The sequence below is a fragment of the Procambarus clarkii genome, chromosome 19 (genome assembly GCF_040958095.1).
Source record: "Procambarus clarkii isolate CNS0578487 chromosome 19, FALCON_Pclarkii_2.0, whole genome shotgun sequence".
NCBI classification, from domain to species: domain Eukaryota; kingdom Metazoa; phylum Arthropoda; class Malacostraca; order Decapoda; family Cambaridae; genus Procambarus; species Procambarus clarkii.
In genome coordinates this window covers 3,959,957-3,984,988 of record NC_091168.1, presented here as the reverse complement: position 1 = coordinate 3,984,988, position 25,032 = coordinate 3,959,957, and positions in this window count along the sequence as shown.

The following is a 25,032-nucleotide window of genomic DNA, read 5'->3' as shown; positions in this document are numbered from 1 at the left end:
GTTACTCTCACCGCGTGCGGGGTTACTCTCACCGCGTGCGGGTTACTCTCACCACGTGCGGGTTACTCTCACCACTTGCGGGTTACTCTCACCGCTTGCGGGTTACTCTCACCGCGTGCGGGTTACTCTCACCGCGTGCGGGGTTACTCTCACAGCGTGCGGGGTTACTCTCACAGCGTGTGGGTTACTCTCACAGCGTGCGGGGTTACTCTCACAGCGTGCGGGTTACTCTCACAGCGTGCGGGGTTACTCTCACAGCGTGCGGGTTACTCTCACCGCGTGCGGGTTACTCTCACCGCGTGCGGGTTACTCTCACCGCGTGCGGGTTACTCTCACCGCGTGCGGGTTACTCTCACCGCGTGCGGGGTTACTCTCACAGCGTGTGGGGTTACTCTCACAGCGTGTGGGGTTACTCTCACAGCGTGCGGTGTTACTCTCACAGCGTGCGGGGTTACTCTCACAGCGTGTGGGTTACTCTCACAGCGTGTGGGTTACTCTCACAGCGTGTGGGTTACTCTCACAGCGTGTGGGTTACTCTCACAGCGTGTGGGTTACTCTCACAGCGTGTGGGTTACTCTCACAGCGTGCGGGGTTACTCTCACAGTGTGCGGGTTACTCTCACCGCCTTTGGGGTTACTCTCACAGCGTGCGGGTTATTCTCACAGCCCTCAGGTTACTCTCACAGCGCGCAGGTGACTCTCATTGCCCGCAGGTTACTCTCACAGCCCGCAGGTTACTCTCACAGCCCGCAGGTTACTCTCACAGCCCGCAGGTTACTCTCACAGCCGGCAGGTTACTCTCACAGCACGCAGGTTACTCTCACAGCCCGCAGGTTACTCTCACAGCCCGCAGATTACTCTCATTGCCCCCAGGTGACTCTCAAAGCCCGCAGGTTACTCTCACAGCCCGCAGGATACTCTCAAAGCCCGCAGGTTACTCTCAAAGCCCGCAGGTTACTCTCACAGCCCGCAGGTTACTCTCACAGCCCGCAGGTTACTCTCACAGCCCGCAGATTACTGTCACAGCCCGCAGGTTACTCTCACATCCCGCAGGTTACTCTCATAGCCCGCAGGTTACTCACACAGCCCGCAGGTGACTCTCAAAGCCCTCAGGTTACTCTCACAGCCCGCAGGTTACTCTCACAGCCCGCAGGTTACTCTCACAGCCCGCAGGTTACTCTCACAGCCCGCAGGTTACTCTCACAGTCCGCAGGTTACTCTCACAGCCCGCAGATTACTGTCACAGCCCTCAGGTTACTCTCACAGCCCGCAGGTTACTCTCACAGCCCGCAGGTTACTCTCACAGCCCGCAGGTTACTCTCACAGCACGCAGGTGACTCTCAAAGCCCGCAGGTTACTCTCAAAGCCCGCAGGTTACTCTCACAGCCCGCAGGTGACTCTCAAAGCCCTCAGGTTACTCTCACAGCCCGCAGGTTACTCTCACAGCCCGCAGGTGACTCTCAAAGCCCTCAGGTTACTGTCACAGCCCGCAGGTTACTCTCATAGCCCGCAGGTTACTCTCACAGCCCGCAGATTACTGTCACACCCCTCAGGTTACTCTCACAGCCCGCAGGTTACTGTCACCGCCCTCAGGTTACTGTCACCGCCCTCAGGTTACTGTCACCGCCCGCAGGTTACTGTCACAGCCCTCAGGTTACTCTCACAGCCCGCAGGTTACTGTCACCGCCCGCAGGTTACTGTCACCGCCCGCAGGTTACTGTCACCGCCCGCAGATTACTGTCACCGCCCGCAGGTTACTGTCACCGCCCTCAGGTTACTGTCACCGCCCGCAGGTTACTGTCACAGCCCTCAGGTTACTCTCACAGCCCGCAGGTTACTGTCACCGCCCGCAGGTTACTGTCACCGCCCGCAGGTTACTGTCACCGCCCTCAGGTTACTGTCACCGCCCGCAGGTTACTGTCACAGCCCGCAGGTTACTCTCACAGCCCGCAGGTTACTGTCACCGCCCGCAGGTTACTGTCACAGCCCTCAGGTTACTCTCACCGCCCGCAGGTTACTGTCACCGCCCGCAGATTACTGTCACCGCCCGCAGGTTACTGTCACCGCCCGCAGATTACTGTCACCGCCCTCAGGTTACTCTCACATCCCGCAGGTTACTGTCACCGCCCGCAGATTACTCTCACAGCCCGCAGGTGACTCTCAAAGCCCTCAGGTTACTCTCACAGTCCGCAGGTTACTCTCACAGCCCGCAGGTTACTCTCACAGCCCGCAGGTTACTCTCACAGCCCGCAGGTTACTCTCACATCCCGCAGGTTACTCTCATAGCCCGCAGGTTACTCTCACAGCCCGCAGGTGACTCTCAAAGCCCTCAGGTTACTCTCACAGTCCGCAGGTTACTCTCACAGCCCGCAGATTACTGTCACAGCCCTCAGGTTACTCTCACAGCCCGCAGGTTACTCTCACAGCCCGCAGGTTACTCTCACAGCCCGCAGGTTACTCTCACAGCACGCAGGTGACTCTCAAAGCCCGCAGGTTACTCTCAAAGCCCGCAGGTTACTCTCAAAGCCCGCAGGTTACTCTCACAGCCCGCAGGTGACTCTCAAAGCCCTCAGGTTAGTCTCACAGCCCGCAGGTTACTCTCACAGCCCGCAGGTGACTCTCAAAGCCCTCAGGTTACTGTCACAGCCCGCAGGTTACTCTCATAGCCCGCAGGTTACTCTCACAGCCCGCAGATTACTGTCACAGCCCTCAGGTTACTCTCACAGCCCGCAGGTTACTGTCACCGCCCTCAGGTTACTGTCACCGCCCTCAGGTTACTGTCACCGCCCGCAGGTTACTGTCACAGCCCTCAGGTTACTCTCACAGCCCGCAGGTTACTGTCACCGCCCGCAGGTTACTGTCACCGCCCGCAGGTTACTGTCACCGCCCGCAGATTACTGTCACCGCCCGCAGTTTACTGTCACCGACCTCAGGTTACTGTCACCGCCCGAAGGTTACTGTCACAGCCCTCAGGTTACTCTCACAGCCCGCAGGTTACTGTCACCGCCCGCAGGTTACTGTCACCGCCCGCAGGGTACTGTCACCGCCCTCAGGTTACTGTCACCGCCCGCAGGTTACTGTCACAGCCCGCAGGTTACTCTCACAGCCCGCAGGTTACTGTCACCGCCCGCAGGTTACTGTCACAGCCCTCAGGTTACTCTCACCGCCCGCAGGTTACTGTCACCGCCCGCAGATTACTGTCACCGCCCGCAGGTTACTGTCACCGCCCGCAGATTACTGTCACCGCCCTCAGGTTACTCTCACATCCCGCAGGTTACTGTCACCGCCCGCAGATTACTCTCACAGCCCGCAGGTTGCTCTCACAGCGTGTGAGGTTACTCTCACAGCCCGCAGGTTACTCTCACAGCGTGTGAGGTTACTCTCACAGCCCGCAGGTTACTCTCACAGCGTGTGAGGTTACTCTCACAGCGTGCAGGTTACTCTCACCGCGTGTGGGTTACTCTCACTGCGTGTGGGTTACTCTCACAGGGTGTGGGGTTACTCTCACAGCGTGCGGGGTTACTCTCACAGCGTGTGGGGTTACTCTCACCGCGTGTGGGTTACTCTCACAGGGTGTGGGGTTACTCTCACAGCGTGCGGGGTTACTCTCACAGCGTGCGGGGTTACTCTCACCGCGTGTGGGGTTACTCTCACAGCGTGTGGGGTTACTCTCACAGCGTGTGGGGTTACTCTCACAGCGTTTGGGGTTACTCTCACAGCGTGTGGGGTTACTCTCACAGCGTGCGGGGTTACTCTCACAGCGTGCGGGGTTACTCTGACAGCGAGCGGGGTTACTCTCACAGCGTGCGGGGTTACTCTCACAGCGTGCGGGGTTACTCTCACCGCGTGTGGGGTTACTCTCACAGCGTGTGGGGTTACTCTCACAGCGTGTGGGGTTACTCTCACAGCGTGTGGGGTTACTCTCACAGCGTGTGGGGTTACTCTCACAGCGTGTGGGGTTACTCTCACCGCCTTTGGGGTTACTCTCACAGCGTGCGGGTTAGTCTCACAGCGTGCGGGTTACTCTCACAGCGTGCGGGTTACTCTCACCGCGTGCGGGGTTACTCTCATCGCGTGTGGGGTTACTCTCACAGCGTGTGGGGTTACTCTCACAGCGTGTGGGGTTACTCTCACCGCCTTTGGGGTTACTCTCACAGCGTGCGGGTTAGTCTCACAGCGTGCGGGTTACTCTCACAGCGTGCGGGTTACTCTCACCGCGTGCGGGGTTACTATCATCGCGTGTGGGGTTACTCTCACAGCGTGTGGGGTTACTCTCACCGCGTGTGGGGTTACTCTCTCAGCGTGCGGGTTATTCTCACCGCGTGCGGGTTACTCTCACCGCGTGCGGGTTACTCTCACCGCGTGCGGGTTACTCTCACCGCGTGCGGGTTACTCTCACCGCGTGCGGGGTTACTCTCACAGCGTGTGGGGTTACTCTCACAGCGTGTGGGGTTAATCTCACAGCGTGCGGGGTTACTCTCACAGCGTGTGGGTTACTCTCACAGCGTGTGGGTTACTCTCATAGCGTGTGGGTTACTCTCACAGCGTGTGGGTTACTGTCACAGCGTGCGGGGTTACTCTCACAGTGTGCGGGTTACTCTCACAGCGTGCGGGGTTACTCTCACTGCGTGTGGGGTTACTCTCACAGCACGCAGGTTACTCTCACAGCCCGCAGGTTACTCTCACAGCCCGCAGATTACTCTCATTGCCCCCAGGTGACTCTCAAAGCCCGCAGGTTACTCTCACAGCCCGCAGGATACTCTCAAAGCCCGCAGGTTACTCTCAAAGCCCGCAGGTTACTCTCACAGCCCGCAGGTTACTCTCACAGCCCGCAGGTTACTCTCACAGCCCGCAGATTACTGTCACAGCCCGCAGGTTACTCTCACAGCCCGCAGGTTACTCTCATAGCCCGCAGGTTACTCACACAGCCCGCAGGTGACTCTCAAAGCCCTCAGGTTACTCTCACAGTCCGCAGGTTACTCTCACAGCCCGCAGGTTACTCTCACAGCCCGCAGGTTACTCTCACAGCCCGCAGGTTACTCTCACAGTCCGCAGGTTACTCTCACAGCCCGCAGATTACTGTCACAGCCCTCAGGTTACTCTCACAGCCCGCAGGTTACTCTCACAGCCCGCAGGTTACTCTCACAGCCCGCAGGTTACTCTCACAGCACGCAGGTGACTCTCAAAGCCCGCAGGTTACTCTCAAAGCCCGCAGGTTACTCTCACAGCCCGCAGGTGACTCTCAAAGCCCTCAGGTTACTCTCACAGCCCGCAGGTTACTCTCACAGCCCGCAGGTGACTCTCAAAGCCCTCAGGTTACTGTCACAGCCCGCAGGTTACTCTCATAGCCCGCAGGTTACTCTCACAGCCCGCAGATTACTGTCACACCCCTCAGGTTACTCTCACAGCCCGCAGGTTACTGTCACCGCCCTCAGGTTACTGTCACCGCCCTCAGGTTACTGTCACCGCCCGCAGGTTACTGTCACAGCCCTCAGGTTACTCTCACAGCCCGCAGGTTACTGTCACCGCCCGCAGGTTACTGTCACCGCCCGCAGGTTACTGTCACCGCCCGCAGATTACTGTCACCGCCCGCAGGTTACTGTCACCGCCCTCAGGTTACTGTCACCGCCCGCAGGTTACTGTCACAGCCCTCAGGTTACTCTCACAGCCCGCAGGTTACTGTCACCGCCCGCAGGTTACTGTCACCGCCCGCAGGTTACTGTCACCGCCCTCAGGTTACTGTCACCGCCCGCAGGTTACTGTCACAGCCCGCAGGTTACTCTCACAGCCCGCAGGTTACTGTCACCGCCCGCAGGTTACTGTCACAGCCCTCAGGTTACTCTCACCGCCCGCAGGTTACTGTCACCGCCCGCAGATTACTGTCACCGCCCGCAGGTTACTGTCACCGCCCGCAGATTACTGTCACCGCCCTCAGGTTACTCTCACATCCCGCAGGTTACTGTCACCGCCCGCAGATTACTCTCACAGCCCGCAGGTGACTCTCAAAGCCCTCAGGTTACTCTCACAGTCCGCAGGTTACTCTCACAGCCCGCAGGTTACTCTCACAGCCCGCAGGTTACTCTCACAGCCCGCAGGTTACTCTCACATCCCGCAGGTTACTCTCATAGCCCGCAGGTTACTCTCACAGCCCGCAGGTGACTCTCAAAGCCCTCAGGTTACTCTCACAGTCCGCAGGTTACTCTCACAGCCCGCAGATTACTGTCACAGCCCTCAGGTTACTCTCACAGCCCGCAGGTTACTCTCACAGCCCGCAGGTTACTCTCACAGCCCGCAGGTTACTCTCACAGCACGCAGGTGACTCTCAAAGCCCGCAGGTTACTCTCAAAGCCCGCAGGTTACTCTCAAAGCCCGCAGGTTACTCTCACAGCCCGCAGGTGACTCTCAAAGCCCTCAGGTTAGTCTCACAGCCCGCAGGTTACTCTCACAGCCCGCAGGTGACTCTCAAAGCCCTCAGGTTACTGTCACAGCCCGCAGGTTACTCTCATAGCCCGCAGGTTACTCTCACAGCCCGCAGATTACTGTCACAGCCCTCAGGTTACTCTCACAGCCCGCAGGTTACTGTCACCGCCCTCAGGTTACTGTCACCGCCCTCAGGTTACTGTCACCGCCCGCAGGTTACTGTCACAGCCCTCAGGTTACTCTCACAGCCCGCAGGTTACTGTCACCGCCCGCAGGTTACTGTCACCGCCCGCAGGTTACTGTCACCGCCCGCAGATTACTGTCACCGCCCGCAGGTTACTGTCACCGACCTCAGGTTACTGTCACCGCCCGAAGGTTACTGTCACAGCCCTCAGGTTACTCTCACAGCCCGCAGGTTACTGTCACCGCCCGCAGGTTACTGTCACCGCCCGCAGGTTACTGTCACCGCCCTCAGGTTACTGTCACCGCCCGCAGGTTACTGTCACAGCCCGCAGGTTACTCTCACAGCCCGCAGGTTACTGTCACCGCCCGCAGGTTACTGTCACAGCCCTCAGGTTACTCTCACCGCCCGCAGGTTACTGTCACCGCCCGCAGATTACTGTCACCGCCCGCAGGTTACTGTCACCGCCCGCAGATTACTGTCACCGCCCTCAGGTTACTCTCACATCCCGCAGGTTACTGTCACCGCCCGCAGATTACTCTCACAGCCCGCAGGTTACTCTCACAGCGTGTGAGGTTACTCTCACAGCCCGCAGGTTACTCTCACAGCGTGTGAGGTTACTCTCACAGCCCGCAGGTTACTCTCACAGCGTGTGAGGTTACTCTCACAGCGTGCAGGTTACTCTCACCGCGTGTGGGTTACTCTCACTGCGTGTGGGTTACTCTCACAGGGTGTGGGGTTACTCTCACAGCGTGCGGGGTTACTCTCACAGCGTGTGGGGTTACTCTCACCGCGTGTGGGTTACTCTCACAGGGTGTGGGGTTACTCTCACAGCGTGCGGGGTTACTCTCACAGCGTGCGGGGTTACTCTCACCGCGTGTGGGGTTACTCTCACAGCGTGTGGGGTTACTCTCACAGCGTGTGGGGTTACTCTCACAGCGTTTGGGGTTACTCTCACAGCGTGTGGGGTTACTCTCACAGCGTGCGGGGTTACTCTCACAGCGTGCGGGGTTACTCTGACAGCGAGCGGGGTTACTCTCACAGCGTGCGGGGTTACTCTCACAGCGTGCGGGGTTACTCTCACCGCGTGTGGGGTTACTCTCACAGCGTGTGGGGTTACTCTCACAGCGTGTGGGGTTACTCTCACAGCGTGTGGGGTTACTCTCACAGCGTGTGGGGTTACTCTCACAGCGTGTGGGGTTACTCTCACCGCCTTTGGGGTTACTCTCACAGCGTGCGGGTTAGTCTCACAGCGTGCGGGTTACTCTCACAGCGTGCGGGTTACTCTCACCGCGTGCGGGGTTACTCTCATCGCGTGTGGGGTTACTCTCACAGCGTGTGGGGTTACTCTCACAGCGTGTGGGGTTACTCTCACCGCCTTTGGGGTTACTCTCACAGCGTGCGGGTTAGTCTCACAGCGTGCGGGTTACTCTCACAGCGTGCGGGTTACTCTCACCGCGTGCGGGGTTACTCTCATCGCGTGTGGGGTTACTCTCACAGCGTGTGGGGTTACTCTCACCGCGTGTGGGGTTACTCTCTCAGCGTGCGGGTTATTCTCACCGCGTGCGGGTTACTCTCACCGCGTGCGGGTTACTCTCACCGCGTGCGGGTTACTCTCACCGCGTGCGGGTTACTCTCACCGCGTGCGGGGTTACTCTCACAGCGTGTGGGGTTACTCTCACAGCGTGTGGGGTTAATCTCACAGCGTGCGGGGTTACTCTCACAGCGTGTGGGTTACTCTCACAGCGTGTGGGTTACTCTCATAGCGTGTGGGTTACTCTCACAGCGTGTGGGTTACTGTCACAGCGTGCGGGGTTACTCTCACAGTGTGCGGGTTACTCTCACAGCGTGCGGGGTTACTCTCACTGCGTGTGGGGTTACCCTCACAGCGTGTGGGGTTACTCTCACAGCGTGTGGGGTTACTCTCACAGCGTGCGGGGTTACTCTCACAGCGTGCGGGGTTACTCTCACAGCGAGCGGGGTTACTCTCACAGCGTGCGGGGTTACTCTCACAGCGTGTGGGGTTACTCTCACCGCGTGCGGGGTTACTCTCACCGCTCGTGGGGTTACTCTCACAGCGTGTGGGGTTACTCTCGCAGCGTGTGGGGTTACTCTCACAGCGTGTGGGGTTACTCTCACCGCCTTTGGGGTTACTCTCACAGCGTGCGGGTTACTCTCACCGCGTGCGGGGTTACTCTCACCGCGTGCGGGGTTACTCTCACCGCGTGTGGGGTTACTCTCACCGCGTGTGGGGTTACTCTCACCGCGTGTGGGGTTACTCTCACCGCGTGTGGGGTTACTCTCACCGCATGTGGGGTTACTCTCACAGCGTGTGGGGTTACTCTCACAGCGTGTGGGGTTACTCTCACAGCGTGTGGGGTTACTCTCACAGCGTGTGGGGTTACTCTCACAGCGTGTGGGGTTACTCTCACAGCGTGTGGGGTTACTCTCACAGCGTGTGGGGTTACTCTCACCGAGTGTGGGGTTACTCTCACAGCGTGCGGGTTAGTCTCACAGCGTGCGGGTTACTCTCACCGCGTGCGGGGTTACTCTCACCGCGTGCGGGGTTACTCTCACCGCGTGCGGGTTACTCTCACCGCGTGCGGGTTACTCTCACCGCGTGCGGGGTTACTCTCACAGCGTGCGGGGTTACTCTCACAGCGTGTGGGTTACTCTCACAGCGTGCGGGGTTACTCTCACAGCGTGCGGGTTACTCTCACAGCGTGCGGGGTTACTCTCACAGCGTGCGGGTTACTCTCACCGCGTGCGGGTTACTCTCACCGCGTGCGGGTTACTCTCACCGCGTGCGGGTTACTCTCACCGCGTGCGGGTTACTCTCACCGCGTGCGGGGTTACTCTCACCGCGTGCGGGGATACTCTCACAGCGTGTGGGGTTACTCTCACAGCGTGCGGGGTTACTCTCACAGCGTGCGGGGTTACTCTCACAGCGTGTGGGTTACTCTCACAGCGTGTGGGTTACTCTCACAGCGTGTGGGTTACTCTCACAGCGTGCGGGGTTACTCTCACAGTGTGCGGGTTACTCTCACAGCGTGCGGGGTTACTCTCACCGCGTGCGGGTTACTCTCCCAGCGTGCGGGTTACTCTCACAGCGCGCAGGTTACTCTCACAGCGCGCAGGTGACTCTCATTGCCCGCAGGTTACTCTCACAGCCCGCAGGCTACTCTCACAGCGCGCAGGTTACTCTCACAGCGCGCAGTTGACTCTCATTGCCCGCAGGTTACTCTCACAGCGCGCAGGCAACTCTCACAGCGCGCAGGTTACTCTCACAGCCCGCAGGTGACTCTCACAGTCCGCAGGTTACTCTCACAGCTCGCAGGTTACTCTCACAGCCCGCAGGTTACTCTCACAGCCCGCAGGTTACTCTCACAGCCCGCAGGTTACTCTCACAGCACGCAGGTTACTCTCACAGCCCGCAGGTTACTCTCACAGCCCGCAGGTTACTCTCACAGCCCGCAGGTTACTCTCATTGCCCGCAGGTGACTCTCAAAGCCCGCAGGTTACTCTCACAGCCCGCAGGTTACTCTCACAGCCCGCAGGTTACTCTCAAAGCCCGCAGGTTACTCTCACAGCCCGCAGGTTACTCTCACAGCCCGCAGGTTACTCTCACAGCCCGCAGATTACTGTCACAGCCCGCAGGTTACTCTTACATCCCGCAGGTTACTCTCATAGCCCGCAGGTTACTCTCACAGCCCGCTGGTGACTCTCAAAGCCCTCAGGTTACTCTCACAGCCCGCAGGTGACTCTCACAGTCCGCAGGTTACTCTCACAGCCCGCAGGTTACTCTCACAGCCCGCAGGTTACTCTCATAGCCCGCAGGTTACTCTCACAGCCCGCAGGTTACTCTCACAGCCCGCAGGTTACTCTCACAGCCCGCAGGTTACTCTCACAGCCCGCAGATTACTCTCACAGCCCGCAGGTTACTCTCACATCCCGCATGTTACTCTCATAGCCCGCAGGTTACTCTCACAGCCCGCAGGTGACTCTCAAAGCCCTCGGGTTACTCTCACAGTCCGCAGGTTACTCTCACAGCCCGCAGATTACTGTCACAGCCCTCAGGTTACTCTCACAGCCCGCAGGTTACTCTCACAGCCCGCAGGTTACTCTCACAGCCCGCAGGTTACTCTCACAGCCCGCAGGTGACTCTCACAGCCCGCAGGTTACTCTCACAGCCCGCAGGTTACTCTCACAGCCCGCAGGTTACTCTCACAGCCCGCAGGTTACTCTCACAGCCCGCAGGTGACTCTCAAAGCCCGCAGGTTACTCTCAAAGCCCGCAGGTTACTCTCACAGCCCGCAGGTGACTCTCAAAGCCCTCAGGTTAATCTCACAGCCCGCAGGTTACTCTCACAGCCCGCAGGTGACTCTCAAAGCCCTCAGGTTACTATCACACCCCGCAGGTTACTCTCACAGCCCGCAGGTTACTGTCACCGCCCTCAGGTTACTGTCACCGCCCTCAGGTTACTGTCACCGCCCGCAGGTTACTGTCACAGCCCGCAGGTTACTCTCACAGCCCGCAGGTTACTGTCACCGCCCGCAGGTTACTGTCACCGCCCGCAGATTACTGTCAACGCCCTCAGGTTACTGTCACCGCCCTCAGGTTACTGTCACCGCCCGCAGGTTACTGTCACAGCCCTCAGGTTACTCTCACAGCCCGCAGGTTACTGTCACCGCCCGCATGTTACTGTCACCGCCCTCAGGTTACTGTCACCGCCCTCAGGTTACTGTCACCGCACGCAGGTTACTGTCACAGCCCTCAGGTTACTGTCACCGCCCGCAGGTTACTCTCACAGCCCGCAGGTTACTCTCACAGCCCGCAGGTTACTGTCACCGCCCGCAGATTACTGTCACCGCCCTCAGGTTACTCTCACAGCCCGCAGATTACTGTCACCGCCCACAGACTACTGTCACCGCCCGCAGGTTACTGTCACCGCCCGCAGATTACTGTCAACGGCCTCAGGTTACTGTCACCGCCCTCAGGTTACTGTCACCGCCCGCAGGTTACTGTCACAGCCCTCAGGTTACTCTCACAGCCCGCAGGTTACTGTCACCGCCCGCAGGTTACTGTCACCGCCCTCAGGTTACTGTCACCGCCCTCAGGTTACTGTCACCGCACGCAGGTTACTGTCACAGCCCTCAGGTTACTGTCACCGCCCGCAGGTTACTGTCACAGCCCGCAGGTTACTCTCACAGCCCGCAGGCTACTGTCACCGCCCGCAGATTACTGTCACCGCCCGCAGGTTACTCTCACAGCGTGTGAGGTTACTCTCACAGCCCGCAGGTTACTCTCACAGCGTGTGAGGTTACTCTCACAGCCCGCAGGTTACTCTCACAGCGTGTGAGGTTACTCTCACAGCCCGCAGGTTACTCTCACAGCGTGTGAGGTTACTCTCACAGCGTGCAGGTTACTCTCACCGCGTGTGGGTTACTCTCACCGCATGTGGGTTACTCTCACAGGGTGTGGGGTTACTCTCACAGCGTGCGGGGTTACTCTCAAAGCGTGTAGGGTTACTCTCACCGCGTGTGGGTTACTCTCACCACGTGTGGGTTACTCTCACAGGGTGTGGGGTTACTCTCACAGCGTGCGGGGTTACTCTCACCGCGTGTGGGGTTACTCTCACCGCGTGTGGGGTTACTCTCACAGCGTGCGGGGTTACTCTCACAGCGTGCGGGGTTACTCTCACAGCGAGCGGGGTTACTCTCACAGCGTGCGGGGTTACTCTCATAGCGTGCGGGGTTACTCTCACCGCGTGTGGGGTTACTCTCACAGCGTGTGGGGTTACTCTCACAGCGTGTGGGGTTACTCTCACAGCGTGTGGGGTTACTCTCACTGCCTTTGGGGTTACTCTCACAGCGTGCGGGTTACTCTCACAGCGTGCGGGTTACTCTCACAGCGTGCGGGTTAGTCTCACAGCGTGCGGGTTACTCTCACCGCGTGCGGGGTTACTCTCACCGCGTGCGGGGTTACTCTCACCGCGTGCGGGGTTACTCTCACCGCGTGCGGGTTACTCTCACCGCTTGCGGGTTACTCTCACCGCGTGCGGGTTACTCTCACCGCGTGCGGGTTACTCTCACCGCGTGCGGGTTACTCTCACCGAGTGCGGGGTTACTCTCACCGCGTGCGGGTTACTCGCACCGCGTGCGGGTTACTCTCACCGCGTGCGGGTTACTCTCACCGCGTGCGGGTTACTCTCACCGCGTGCGGGTTACTCTCACCGCGTTCGGGTTACTCTCACCGCGTGCGGGGTTACTCTCACAGCGTGCGGGGTTACTCTCACCGCGTGCGGGGTTACTCTCACAGCGTGCGGGGTTACTCTCACAGCGTGTGGGTTACTCTCACAGCGTGCGGGTTACTCTCACCGCGTGCGGGTTACTCTCACCGCGCGCGGGTTACTCTCACCGCGTGCGGGTTACTCTCACCGCGTGCGGGTTACTCTCACCGCGTGCGGGTTACTCTCACCGCGTGCGGGTTACTCTCACCGCGTGCGGGGTTACTCTCACAGCGTGTGGAGTTACTCTCACAGCGTGTGGGGTTACTCTCACATCGTGCGGGGTTACTCTCACAGCGTGCGGGGTTACTCCCACAGCGTGTGGGTTACTCTCACAGCGTGTGGGTTACTCTCACAGCGTGTGGGTTACTCTCACAGCGTGTGGGTTACTCTCACAGCGTGCGGGGTTACTCTCACAGTGTGCGGGTTATTCTCACAGCGTGCGGTGTTACTCTCACCGCGTGCGGGTTACTCTCACCGCGTGCGGGTTACTCTCACCCCGTGCGGGTTACTCTCACCGCGTGCGGGGTTACTCTCACAGCGTGTGGGTTACTCTCACCGCCTTTGGGGTTACTCTCACAGCGTGCGGGTTATTCTCACAGCGTGCGGGTTACTCTCTCCGTGTGCGGGGTTACTCTCACCGCGTGCGGGGTTACTCTCACTGCGTGTGGGGTTACTCTCACAGCATGTGGGGTTACTCTCACTGCGTGTGCGGTTACTCTCACAGGGTGTGGGGTTACTCTCACCGCGAGTGGGGTTACTCTCACAGCGTGTGGGGTTACTCTCACCGCGTGTGGGGTTACTCTCACAGCGTGTGGGGTTACTCTCACAGCGTGTGGGGTTACTCTCACCGCGTGTGGGGTTACTCTCACAGCGTGCGGGTTACTCTCACAGCGTGCGGGTTACTCTCACCGCGTGCGGGGTTACTCTCACCGCGTGCGGGGTTACTCGATCTCACCGCATGCGGGGTTACTCTCACCGCGCGCGGGTTACTCTCACTGCGTGTGGGGTTACTCTCACAGCGTGTGGGGTTACTCTCACTGCGTGTGGGGTTACTCTCACAGGGTGTGGGGTTACTCTCACCGCGTGTGGGGTTACTCTCACAGCGTGTGGGGTTACTCTCACCGCGTGTTGGGTTACTCTCACAGCGTGTGGGGTTACTCTCACAGCGTGTGGGGTTACTCTCACCGCGTGTGGGGTTACTCTCACAGCGTGCGGGTTACTCTCACCGCGTGCGGGTTACTCTCACCGCGTGCGGGTTACTCTCACCGCGTGCGGGGTTCCTCTCACCGCGTGCGGGGTTACTCTCACCGCGTGCGGGTTACTCTCACCGCGTGCGGGTTACTCTCACCGCGTGCGGGTTACTCTCACCGCGTGCTGGTTACTCTTACCGCGTGCGGGTTACTCTCACCGCGTGCGGGTTACTCTCACCGCGTGCGGGGTTACTCTCACAGCGTGCGGGGTTACTCTCACAGCGTGTGGGTTACTCTCACAGCGTGCGGGGTTACTCTCACAGCGTGCGGGTTACTCTCACAGCGTGCGGGGTTACTCTCACAGCGTGCGGGTTACTCTCACCGCGTGCGGGTTACTCTCACCGCGTGCGGGTTACTCTCACCGCGTGCGGGTTACTCTCACCGCGTGCGGATTACTCTCACCGCGTGCGGGGTTACTCTCACAGCGTGCGGGGTTACTCTCACAGCGTGTGGGGTTACTCTCACAGCGTGCGGGGTTACTCTCACAGCGTGCGGAGTTACTCTCACAGCGTGCGGGGTTACTCTCACAGCGTGCGGGGTTACTCTCACAGCGTGCGGGGTTACTCTCACAGCGTGCGGAGTTACTCTCACAGCGTGCGGGGTTACTCTCACACCGTGTGGGGTTAATCTCACAAGGTGTGGGTTACTCTCACAACCCGCAGGTTACTCTCACAGCGTGGGGGTTACTTTCACAGCGTGTGGGGTTACTCTCACAGCCCGCTGGTTACTCTCACAGCGTGCGGGTTACTCTCACAGCGTGTGGGTTACTCTCACAACCCGCAGGTTACTCTCACAGTGTGCGGGTTACTCTCACAGCGTGTGGGTTACTCTCACAGCGTGTGGGTTACTCTCACAGCGTGTGGGGTTACTCTCACAGCGTGTGGGGTTACTCTCACAGCGTGTGGGGTTACTCTCACAGCGTGTGGGGTTACTCTCACAGCGTGAGGGGTTACTCTCACAGCGTGTGGGGTTACTCTCACAGCCCGCTGGTTACTTTCACAGCGTGCGGGGTTACTCTCACAGCGTGTGGGTTACTCTCACAGCGTGCGGGGTTACTCTCACAGCGTGTGGGGTTACTCTCACAGCGTGTGGGTTACTCTCACAGCGTGTGGGGTTACTCTCACAGCCCGCTGGTTACTTTCACAGCGTGCGGGGTTACTCTAACAGCGTGCGGGGTTACTCTCACAGCGTGTGGGTTACTCTCACAGCGTGTGGGTTACTCTCACAGCGTGTGGGTTACTCTCACAGCGTGCGGGGTTACTCTCACAGTGTGCGGGTTACTCTCACAGCGTGCGGGGTTACTCTCACAGCGTGCGGGTTACTCTCACCGCGTGCGGGGTACTCTCACCGCGTGCGGGTTACTCTCACCGCGTGCGGGGTTACTCTCACAGCGTGCGGGGTTACTCTCACAGCGTGTGGGTTACTCTCACAGCGTGCGGGGTTACTCTCATAGCGTGTGGGTTACTCTCACAGCGTGTGGGTTACTCTCACAGCGTGCGGGGTTACTCTCACAGCGTGTGGGGTTACTCTCACAGCGTGTGGGTTACTCTCACAGCGTGCGGGTTACTCTCACGGCATGCGGGGTTACTCTCACAGCGTGTGGGTTACTCTCACAGCGTGCGGGGTTACTCTCACAGTGTGCGGGTTACTCTCACAGCGTGCGGGGTTACTCTCACAGCGTGCGGGGTTACTCTCACAGCGTGCGGGGTTACTCTCACAGCGTGCGGAGTTACTCTCACAGCGTGCGGGGTTACTCTCACACCGTGTGGGGTTAATCTCACAAGGTGTGGGTTACTCTCACAACCCGCAGGTTACTCTCACAGCGTGGGGGTTACTTTCACAGCGTGTGGGGTTACTCTCACAGCCCGCTGGTTACTCTCACAGCGTGCGGGTTACTCTCACAGCGTGTGGGTTACTCTCACAACCCGCAGGTTACTCTCACAGTGTGCGGGTTACTCTCACAGCGTGTGGGTTACTCTCACAGCGTGTGGGTTACTCTCACAGCGTGTGGGGTTACTCTCACAGCGTGTGGGGTTACTCTCACAGCGTGTGGGGTTACTCTAACAGCGTGTGGGGTTACTCTCACAGCGTGAGGGGTTACTCTCACAGCGTGTGGGGTTACTCTCACAGCCCGCTGGTTACTTTCACAGCGTGCGGGGTTACTCTCACAGCGTGTGGGTTACTCTCACAGCGTGCGGGGTTACTCTCACAGCGTGTGGGGTTACTCTCACAGCGTGTGGGTTACTCTCACAGCGTGTGGGGTTACTCTCACAGCCCGCTGGTTACTTTTACAGCGTGCGGGGTTACTCTAACAGCGTGCGGGTTATTCTCACAGCGTGCGGGGTTACTCTCACAGCGTGTGGGTTACTCTCACAGCGTGTGGGTTACTCTCACAGCGTGTGGGGTTACTCTCACAGCGTGTGGGTTACTCTCACAGCGTGTAGGTTACTCTCACAGCGTGTGGGTTACTCTCACAGCGTGTGGGGTTACTCTCACAGCCCGCTGGTTACTTTCACAGCGTGCGGGGTTACTCTCACAGCGTGTGGGTTACTCTCACAGCGTGCGGGGTTACTCTCACAGCGTGTGGGTTACTCTCACAGCGTGTGGGTTACTCTCACAGCGTGTGGGGTTACTCTCACAGCGTGTGGGTTACTCTCACAGCGTGTGGGTTACTCTCACAGCGTGTAGGTTACTCTCACAGCGTGTGGGTTACTCTCACAGCGTGTAGGTTACTCTCACAGCGTGTGGGGTTACTCTCACAGCCCGCTGGTTACTTTCACAGCGTGCGGGGTTACTCTCACAGCGTGTGGGTTACTCTCACAGCGTGTGGGTTACTCTCACAGCGTGTGGGTTACTCTCACAGCGTGTAGGTTACTCTCACAGCGTGTGGGTTACTCTCACAGCGTGTGGGTTACTCTCACAGCGTGCGGGGTTACTCTCACAGCGTGTGGGTTACTCTCACAGCGTGCGGGGTTACTCTCACAGCGTGTGGGGTTACTCTCACAGCGTCTGGGGTTACTCTCACAGCGTGTGGGGTTACTCTCACAGCGCGCCTCTCCCTCCACGGATGCTCTACAGTAAGGAGGTAAAGTGAGTACAAACTTCTGGTGTGGGAGCAGATGAGGGCGAGGAAGGGGCCAGGTGGAGGTGCTGGACAGCCACTGGTCCATCTTCACCTGACTCCATGGTTCACTGAAGACCTCTGGGGTATTGCTGCAGTGTTGCCAACCTTCACCTGGCTTCTTGGTTCACTGTAGACCTCTGGGGTATTGCCGCAGTGTTGCCAACCTTCACCTGGCTTCTTGGTTCACTGTAGACCTCTGGGGTATTGTCCCAGTGTTGCCAACCTTCACCTGGCTTCTTGGTTCACTGAAGACCTCTGGGGTATTGCCGCAGTGTTGCCAACCTTCACCTGGCTTCTTGGTTCACTGAAGACCTCTGGGGTATTGCCGCAGTGTTGCCAACCTTCACCTGGCTTCTTGGTTCACTGAAGACCTCTGGGGTATTGCTGCAGTGTTGCCAACCTTCACCTGGCTTCTTGGTTCACTGAAGACCTCTGGGGTATTGTCCCAGTGTTGCCAACCTTCACCTGGCTTCTTGGTTCACTGAAGACCTCTGGGGTATTGTCCCAGTGTTGCCAACCTTCACCTGGCTTCTTGGTTCACTGAAGACCTCTGGGGTATTGCTGCAGTGTTGCCAACCTTCACCTGGCTTCTTGGTTCACTGAAGACCTCTGGGGTATTGTCCCAGTGTTGCCAACCTTCACCTGGCTTCTTGGTTCACTGAAGACCTCTGGGGTATTGCCCCAGTGTTGCCAACCTTCACCTGGCTTCTTGGTTCACTGAAGACCTCTGGGGTATTGTCCCAGTGTTGCCAACCTTCACCTGGCTTCTTGGTTCACTGAAGACCTCTGGGGTATTGTCCCAGTGTTGCCAACCTTCACCTGGCTTCTTGGTTCACTGAAGACCTCTGGGGTATTGCCCCAGTGTTGCCAACCTTTGTTTTGCTTCAAGAGTTTATTAATGTCTGGATGGCAGAAAATGCTCTTTCCATGTTAAACGTAAATTTAGATGATTTTATTAAAATCTTTGATTATACAGATTTTACCCAAATTGTACAAGAGCAGATAAGCGGAAGTCTCAGCGTGCTGTTGTGTTCTTTTTTCACTTTTAGATCTTGTTGTGTACACAGCAACTGGCCTGAGTGTACACAGCAACTGGCCTGAGTGTACACAGCAACTGGCCTGAGTGTACACAGCAACTGGCTTGAGTGTACACAGCAACTGGCTTGAGTGTACACAGCAACTGGCCTGAGTGTACACAGCAACTGGCATGAGTGTACACAGCAACTGGCTTGAGTGTACACAGCAACTGGCCTGAGTGTACACAGCAACTGGCTTGAGTGTACACAGCAACTGGCATGAGTGTACACAGCAACTGGCTTGAGTGTACACAGCAACTGGCTTGAGTGTACACAGCAACTGGCTTGAGTGTACACAGCAACTGGCTTGAGTGTACACAGCAACTGGCTAGAGTGTACACAGCAACTGGCTAGAGTGTACACAGCAACTGGCTTGAGTGTACACAGCAACTGGCTAGAGTGTACACAGCAACTGGCTTGAGTGTACACAGCAACTGGCATGAGTGTACAGAGCAACTGGCATGAGTGTACACAGCAACTGGCATGAGTGTACACAGCAACTGGCATGAGTGTACACAACAACTGGCATGAGTGTACACAGCAACTGGCTTGAGTGTACACAGCAACTGGCTTGAGTGTACACAGCAACTGGCATGAGTGTACACAGCAACTGGCTTGAGTGTACACAGCAACTGGCTAGAGTGTACACAGCAACTGGCATGAGTGTACACAGCAACTGGCATGAGTGTACACAACAACTGGCATGAGTGTACACAGCAACTGGCATGAGTGTACACAGCAACTGGCTTGAGTGTACACAGCAACTGGTATGAGTGTACACAGCAACTGGCTTGAGTGTACACAGCAACTGGTATGAGTGTACACAGCAACTGGCATGAGTGTACACAGCAACTAGTATGTGTGTACACAGCAACTAGCATGAGTGTACACAGCAACTAGCATGAGTGTACACAGCAACTAGTATGTGTGTACACAGCAACTAGCATGAGTGTACACAGCAACTAGCATGAGTGTACACAGCAACTGGCATGCGTGTACACAGCAACTAGCATGAGTGTACACAGCAACTGGCATGAGTGTACACAGCAACTGGCACGAGTGTACACAGCAACTAGTATGTGTGTACACAGCAACTAGCATGAGTGTACACAGCAACTAGCATGAGTGTACACATCAACTAGCATGAGTGTACACAGCAACTAGCATGAGTGTACACAGCAACTGGCATGAGTGTACACAGCAACTGGCATGAGTGTACACAGCAACTAGTTTGTGTGTACACAGCAACTAGCATGAGTGTACACAGCAACTAGCATGAGTGTACACAGCAACTGGCATGAGTGTACACAGCAACTGGTATGAGTGTACACAGCAACTGGCATGAGTGTACACAGCAACTAGCATGAGTGTACTCAGCAACTAGCATGTGTGTACACAGCAACTGGCATGAGTGTACACAGCAACTAGCTTGTGTGTACACAGCAACTAGCATGAGTGCACACAGCAACTAGCATGAGTGTACTCAGCAACTGGCATGAGTGTACACAGCAACTAGCATGTGTGTACACAGCAACTGGCATGAGTGTACACAACAACTAGCATGAGTGTACTCAGCAACTAGCATGAGTGTACACAGCAACTAGCATGTGTGTACACAGCAACTAGCATGAGTGTACACAGCAACTGGCATGAGTGCACACAGTACACTGGGGACTGGGGGACCGGGTGGCTGAGTAGGGGACTGGGTGGCTGAGTGGACAGCGCTTTAGACTCGTGGACTTAGGGACCGGGGTTCGATCCCTGCATCCGGCGGAGGCAGATGGGCAGAATTTCCTTAACCCTGATGCACCTGTTACCTATCAGTAAATAGGTACATGGGAGTTAGACAGCTGCTACGGGTTGCTTCCTGGGTGTATGTGTGTGTGTGTGGAGGAAAAAATAATTAGTAGTTAGTAACAGTTGCCGGCCGAAAGAGCAGAGCTCAACCTCCGCAAGCACAACTAGGGGAATACAACTAGGTGAATACAGTACACAAGCCTAGTGCAGGACTGAACAGTACAACCAGTGACAGTGGCGTCTGCGGCTTTGCAACACATTTTGAGTAATGGTGTACAGTGAGAGCTTATACATATATATGCTGATCAGTTTATATAAACGTTTGTTGTCAAAGTTTATTGCCTTGGATATTATCATTTGCAGTTTATAACCCTCTACAGTAATGTCAAAAGTTATGAAATATGATAACAATAACACAGAAGTGGTGGCAAGACTAACTTCTCAAGGATTGGATAATGGTTCTTCCAGGAGACAAGAGCACACTAAAAGTACTAAAAAACTGAGCTAAATGGAAAATATAGACTTGAAAAATCGTTGTAAAACGCATCATTGAAATTGGGATAAAGACGTATACAGCTCTTTCTTCTTCATGATAATAGGTACAGTTTGCATGAAGGGTTTACCTTCTTGATGACTGCACCAGTACTGATGTTGGCAGACGCATTTATGTTGAGGAGGATTAGTGTGTCAAAAGTGCTTGTTGCGTTGTGCTGCAGATAGAGGAGCGGCGACTAAAACAGAGGTGGATGTGAGAGGGAGACTTGCCGCACCGTAGGGCAGTATGTTGTGTTTATAGCGTCAGTTGATCCAAGGAGTTGGACACGTCTACTAATATTTTATCCAGGAACTTCCGTATCGGAAAGCGCAAACAGTACGCTTCCCAAATCATCAACGTGTCAAAGGACACCCAGCCACCAGGCGGCACCCTTAGCTGAGACATCTTATCCGCACCCCATAAACAAACTCCTTCGCCTGCGACACCCAGATAGTGGAAGAGCACCACGGGATTAGAAGCATCCGGCCATCCCGATAAGGGCCAAACACCTGACTCTCACGGGACACGACCCCAGCAACCGGAACAAGGCTTCCCCCAGACCGGGACAACGAAGGAGGGGGAACCACAGGGAATGCAGGCGCGGCATCGACCCCACCACTGGGCACAGGAGCTGAGGCCCCCGGCACACATCCTTCCCCAACACCACAACGAGGTCCCGATCATCAGGGGCAAGCCCCCACTGCGGGGATTCAACAGCAGGAGGCACAGGAAGCAACTCAGAGCCCCTCAAAGCCTCGTCATCTACGGCGGGAAACGCCAGAGCACCATACCCTCCCCACCTCCTCTCAAGGCACTCCACGAAGGGGAGACACACTCCGAGCCTGTCATGAATGCTTCAAGACAGGCCGCACCACACCACTCCCACCAGGCCCCTCCTAAGACACGGCCACCATCTTCGCGTCCCCATGGTCCACACCCTCACCGTCCGAAGAATCCAGAGGCCACATCGCCCACACTCTCCACATCATCCAGGGAAACAACCTCAAAACACTGGCGTGCACGCTTCTGTTAAGGCATGAAAGCATCAGAACTACAGTCGTTGATACGCACAGGCACGGCAGCCCAGCAAACAATTTTAGGTTGCCACAACATATCTGGAAAGTATTTGAAAGTATTGGAAACGTTTGTTTTATCGTATCAGATACGATATTGTGTGTGGACTTAAATAGGTTTCCAAAACTTATAACCAAGACATATGTATCTAACACTAATTTGAGATGTTGTGGCAACTTTACACTCCTAACATGAGTCATTCATAATCCATTCATATACCAATATGAATCTCTTATGAAAGGTTTGAGCCAATAATCTGAACCATTTTCACATCTTTGTGTTTAAAGTTAAGTTTCTTGAAATTAAATTATATTTTATATTATATTATTTTTATTATATTTTATATTATATTATTTTTATTATATTTTATATTATATTATTATTTTCAATTTAAATATTAAAACCAATTTAAGGGTAAAAAAAATCTAATAATTTATATTTCTTTTATTATTTACTAACAATTATAATTATTTACTAACGGAGAGAGGGGAGGCTGTACGACGGAGAGTGGCGGAGAGTGGCGGACAGTGGCGGCGGGCGGACAGTGGCGGCGGGCGGACAGTGGCGGCGGCGGGCGGACAGTGGCGGCGGGCGGACAGTGGCGGCGGTGGCGGATAGTGGCGGCGGGCGGACAGTGGCGGCGGTGGCGGATGGTGGCGGCGGGCGGGCGGACAGTGGCGGCGGGCGGACAGTGGCGGCTGTGGCGGATAGTGGCGGCGGGCGGACCGTGGCGGCTTTGGCGGCGGTGGTGGACAGTGGCGGCGGGCGGACAGTGGCGGCGGCGGGCGGACAGTGGCGGCGGCGGGCGGACAGTGGCGGCGGCGGGCGGACAGTGGCGGCGGTGGGCGGACAGTGGTGGCGGCGGGCGGACAGTGGAGGCGGCGGGCGGACAGTGGTGGCGGCGGGCGGACAGTGGTGGCGGTGGCGGACAGTGGCGGCGGCGGGCGGACAGTGGTGGCGGCGGGCGGACAGTGGTGGCGGCGGGCGGACAGTGGTGGCGGCGGGCGGACAGTGGTGGCGGTGGCAGACAGTGGTGGCGGTGGCAGACAGTGGTGGCGGTGGCGGACAGTGGTGGCGGTGGCGGATAGTGGCAGCGGGCGGACAGTGGCGGCGGTGGCGGATAGTGGCGGCGGGCGGACAGTGGCGTCGGGCGGACAGTGGCGGCGGGCGGACAGTGGCGGCGGGCGGACAGTGGCGGATAGTGGCGGCGGCGGGCGGACAGTGGAGGCGGCGGGCGGACAGTGGTGGCGGCGGGCGGACAGTGGTGGCGGCGGGCGGACAGTGGTGGCGGCGGGCGGACAGTGGTGGCGGTGGCGGACAGTGGCGGCGGTGGCGGACAGTGGCGGCGGTGGCGGACAGTGGCGGCGGTGGCGGACACTGGCGGCTGTGTCTGGCGGTGGTGGCGGGCGGTGGCGGGTGGCGGCGTCTGTGATGAGTGGTGGCGGCTGGCGGTGGTGGGTGATGGCGGCGGCGGTGGTGGGTGGTGGTGGCGGCGGCGGCTGGTGGTGGAGGGTGGTGGTGGTGGGTGGTGGTGGCGGCGGCGGCTGGTGGTGGTGGCGGCGGTGGTGGTGGTGGGTGGTGGTGGCGGCGGTGGTGGTGGGTGGTGGTGGCGGCAGTGGTGGTGGGTGGTGGTGGCGGCGGCGGCTGGTGGTGGTGGGTGGTGGCGGCGGTGGTGGTGGGTGGTGGTGGCGGCGGCGGCTGGTGGTGGTGGCGGCTGGTGGTGGCGGCTGGTGGTGGTGGCAGCTGGTGGCGGTGATGGCGGCTGGTGGTGGTGGCAGCTGGTGGCGGTGATGGCGGCTGGTGGTGGTGGCGGCTGGCGGCTGGTGGTGGGTGGTGGCTGGTGGCGGCTGGTGGTGGGTGGTGGCGGGTGGCGGCTGGTGGTGGGTGGCGGGTGGCGGCGGGTGGCGGCTGGTGGTGGGTGGTGGCAGGTGGCGGCTGGTGGTGGCTGGTGGCGGGTGGCGGCTGGTGGTGGGTGGTGGCGGCGGGTGGTGAGTGGCGGTGGTGGGTGGCGGTGGCGGGTGGCGGCTGGTGGTGGGTGGTGGCGGGTGGCGGCTGGTGGTGGGTGGCGGGTGGCGGCGGGTGGTGGGTGGTGGCGGCGGGTGGTGAGTGGCGGTTGAGGGTGGCGGCGGCTGGTGGTGGGTGGTGGCGGGTGGCGGCTGGTGGTGGGTGGTGGCGGGTGGCGGCTGGTGGTGGGTGGTGGCGGCTGGTGGTGGGTGGTGGCGGGTGGCGGCTGGTGGTGGGTGGTGGCGGGTGGCGGCTGGTGGTGGGTGGCGGCTGGTGGTGGGTGGCGGCTGGTGGTGGGTGGCGGGTGGCGGCGGGTGGCGGCTGGTGGTGGGTGGCGGTGGGTGGCGGCGGGTGCCGGCTGGTGGTGGGTGGCGGGTGGCGGCTGGTGGTGGGTGGTGGCGGGTGGCGGCTGGTGGTGGGTGGTGGCGGGTGGCGGCTGGTGGTGGGTTGTGGCGGGTGGCGGCTGGTGGGTGGTGGCGGGTGGCGGCTGGTGGCGGGTGGTGGCGGGTGGTGGGTGGTGGCGGCGGGTGGTGAGTGGCGGTGGAGGGTGGCGGCGGCTGGTGGTGGGTGGTGGCGGGTGGCGGCGGGAGGCGGCTGGTGGTGGGTGGTGGCGGGTGGCGGCTGGTGGTGGGTGGTGGCGGGTGGCGGCTGGTGGTCGGTGGCGGCTGGTGGTGGGTGGCGGGTGGCGGCGGGTGGCGGCTGGTGGTGGGTGGCGGTGGGTGGCGGCTGGTGGCGGGTGGCGGCTGGTGGTGGCGGGTGGCGGCTGGTGGTGGGTGGTGGCGGGTGGCGGCGGGTGGTGGGTGGTGGCGGCGGGTGGTGAGTGGCGGTGGAGGGTGGCGGCGGCTGGTGGTGGGTGGTGGCGGGTGGCGGGTGGTGGTGGGTGGTGGCGGGTGGCGGGTGGTGGTGGGTGGTGGCGGGTGGCGGCTGGTGGTGGGTGGTGGCAGGTGGCGGCTGGTGGTGGCTGGTGGCGGGTGGCGGCTGGTGGTGGGTGGTGGTGGCGGGTGGTGAGTGGCGGTGGTGGGTGGCGGTGGCTGGTGGCGGGTGGCGGCTGGTGGTGGGTGGTGGCGGGTGGCGGCTGGTGGTGGGTGGTGGCGGGTGGCGGCTGGTGGTGGGTGGCGGGTGGCGGCGGGTGGTGGGTGGTGGCGGCGGGTGGTGAGTGGCGGTGGAGGGTGGCGGCGGCTGGTGGTGGGTGGTGGCGGGTGGCGGCGGCTGGTGGTGGGTGGTGGCGGGTGGCGGCTGGTGGTGGGTGGTGGCGGCTGGTGGTGGGTGGTGGCGGGTGGCGG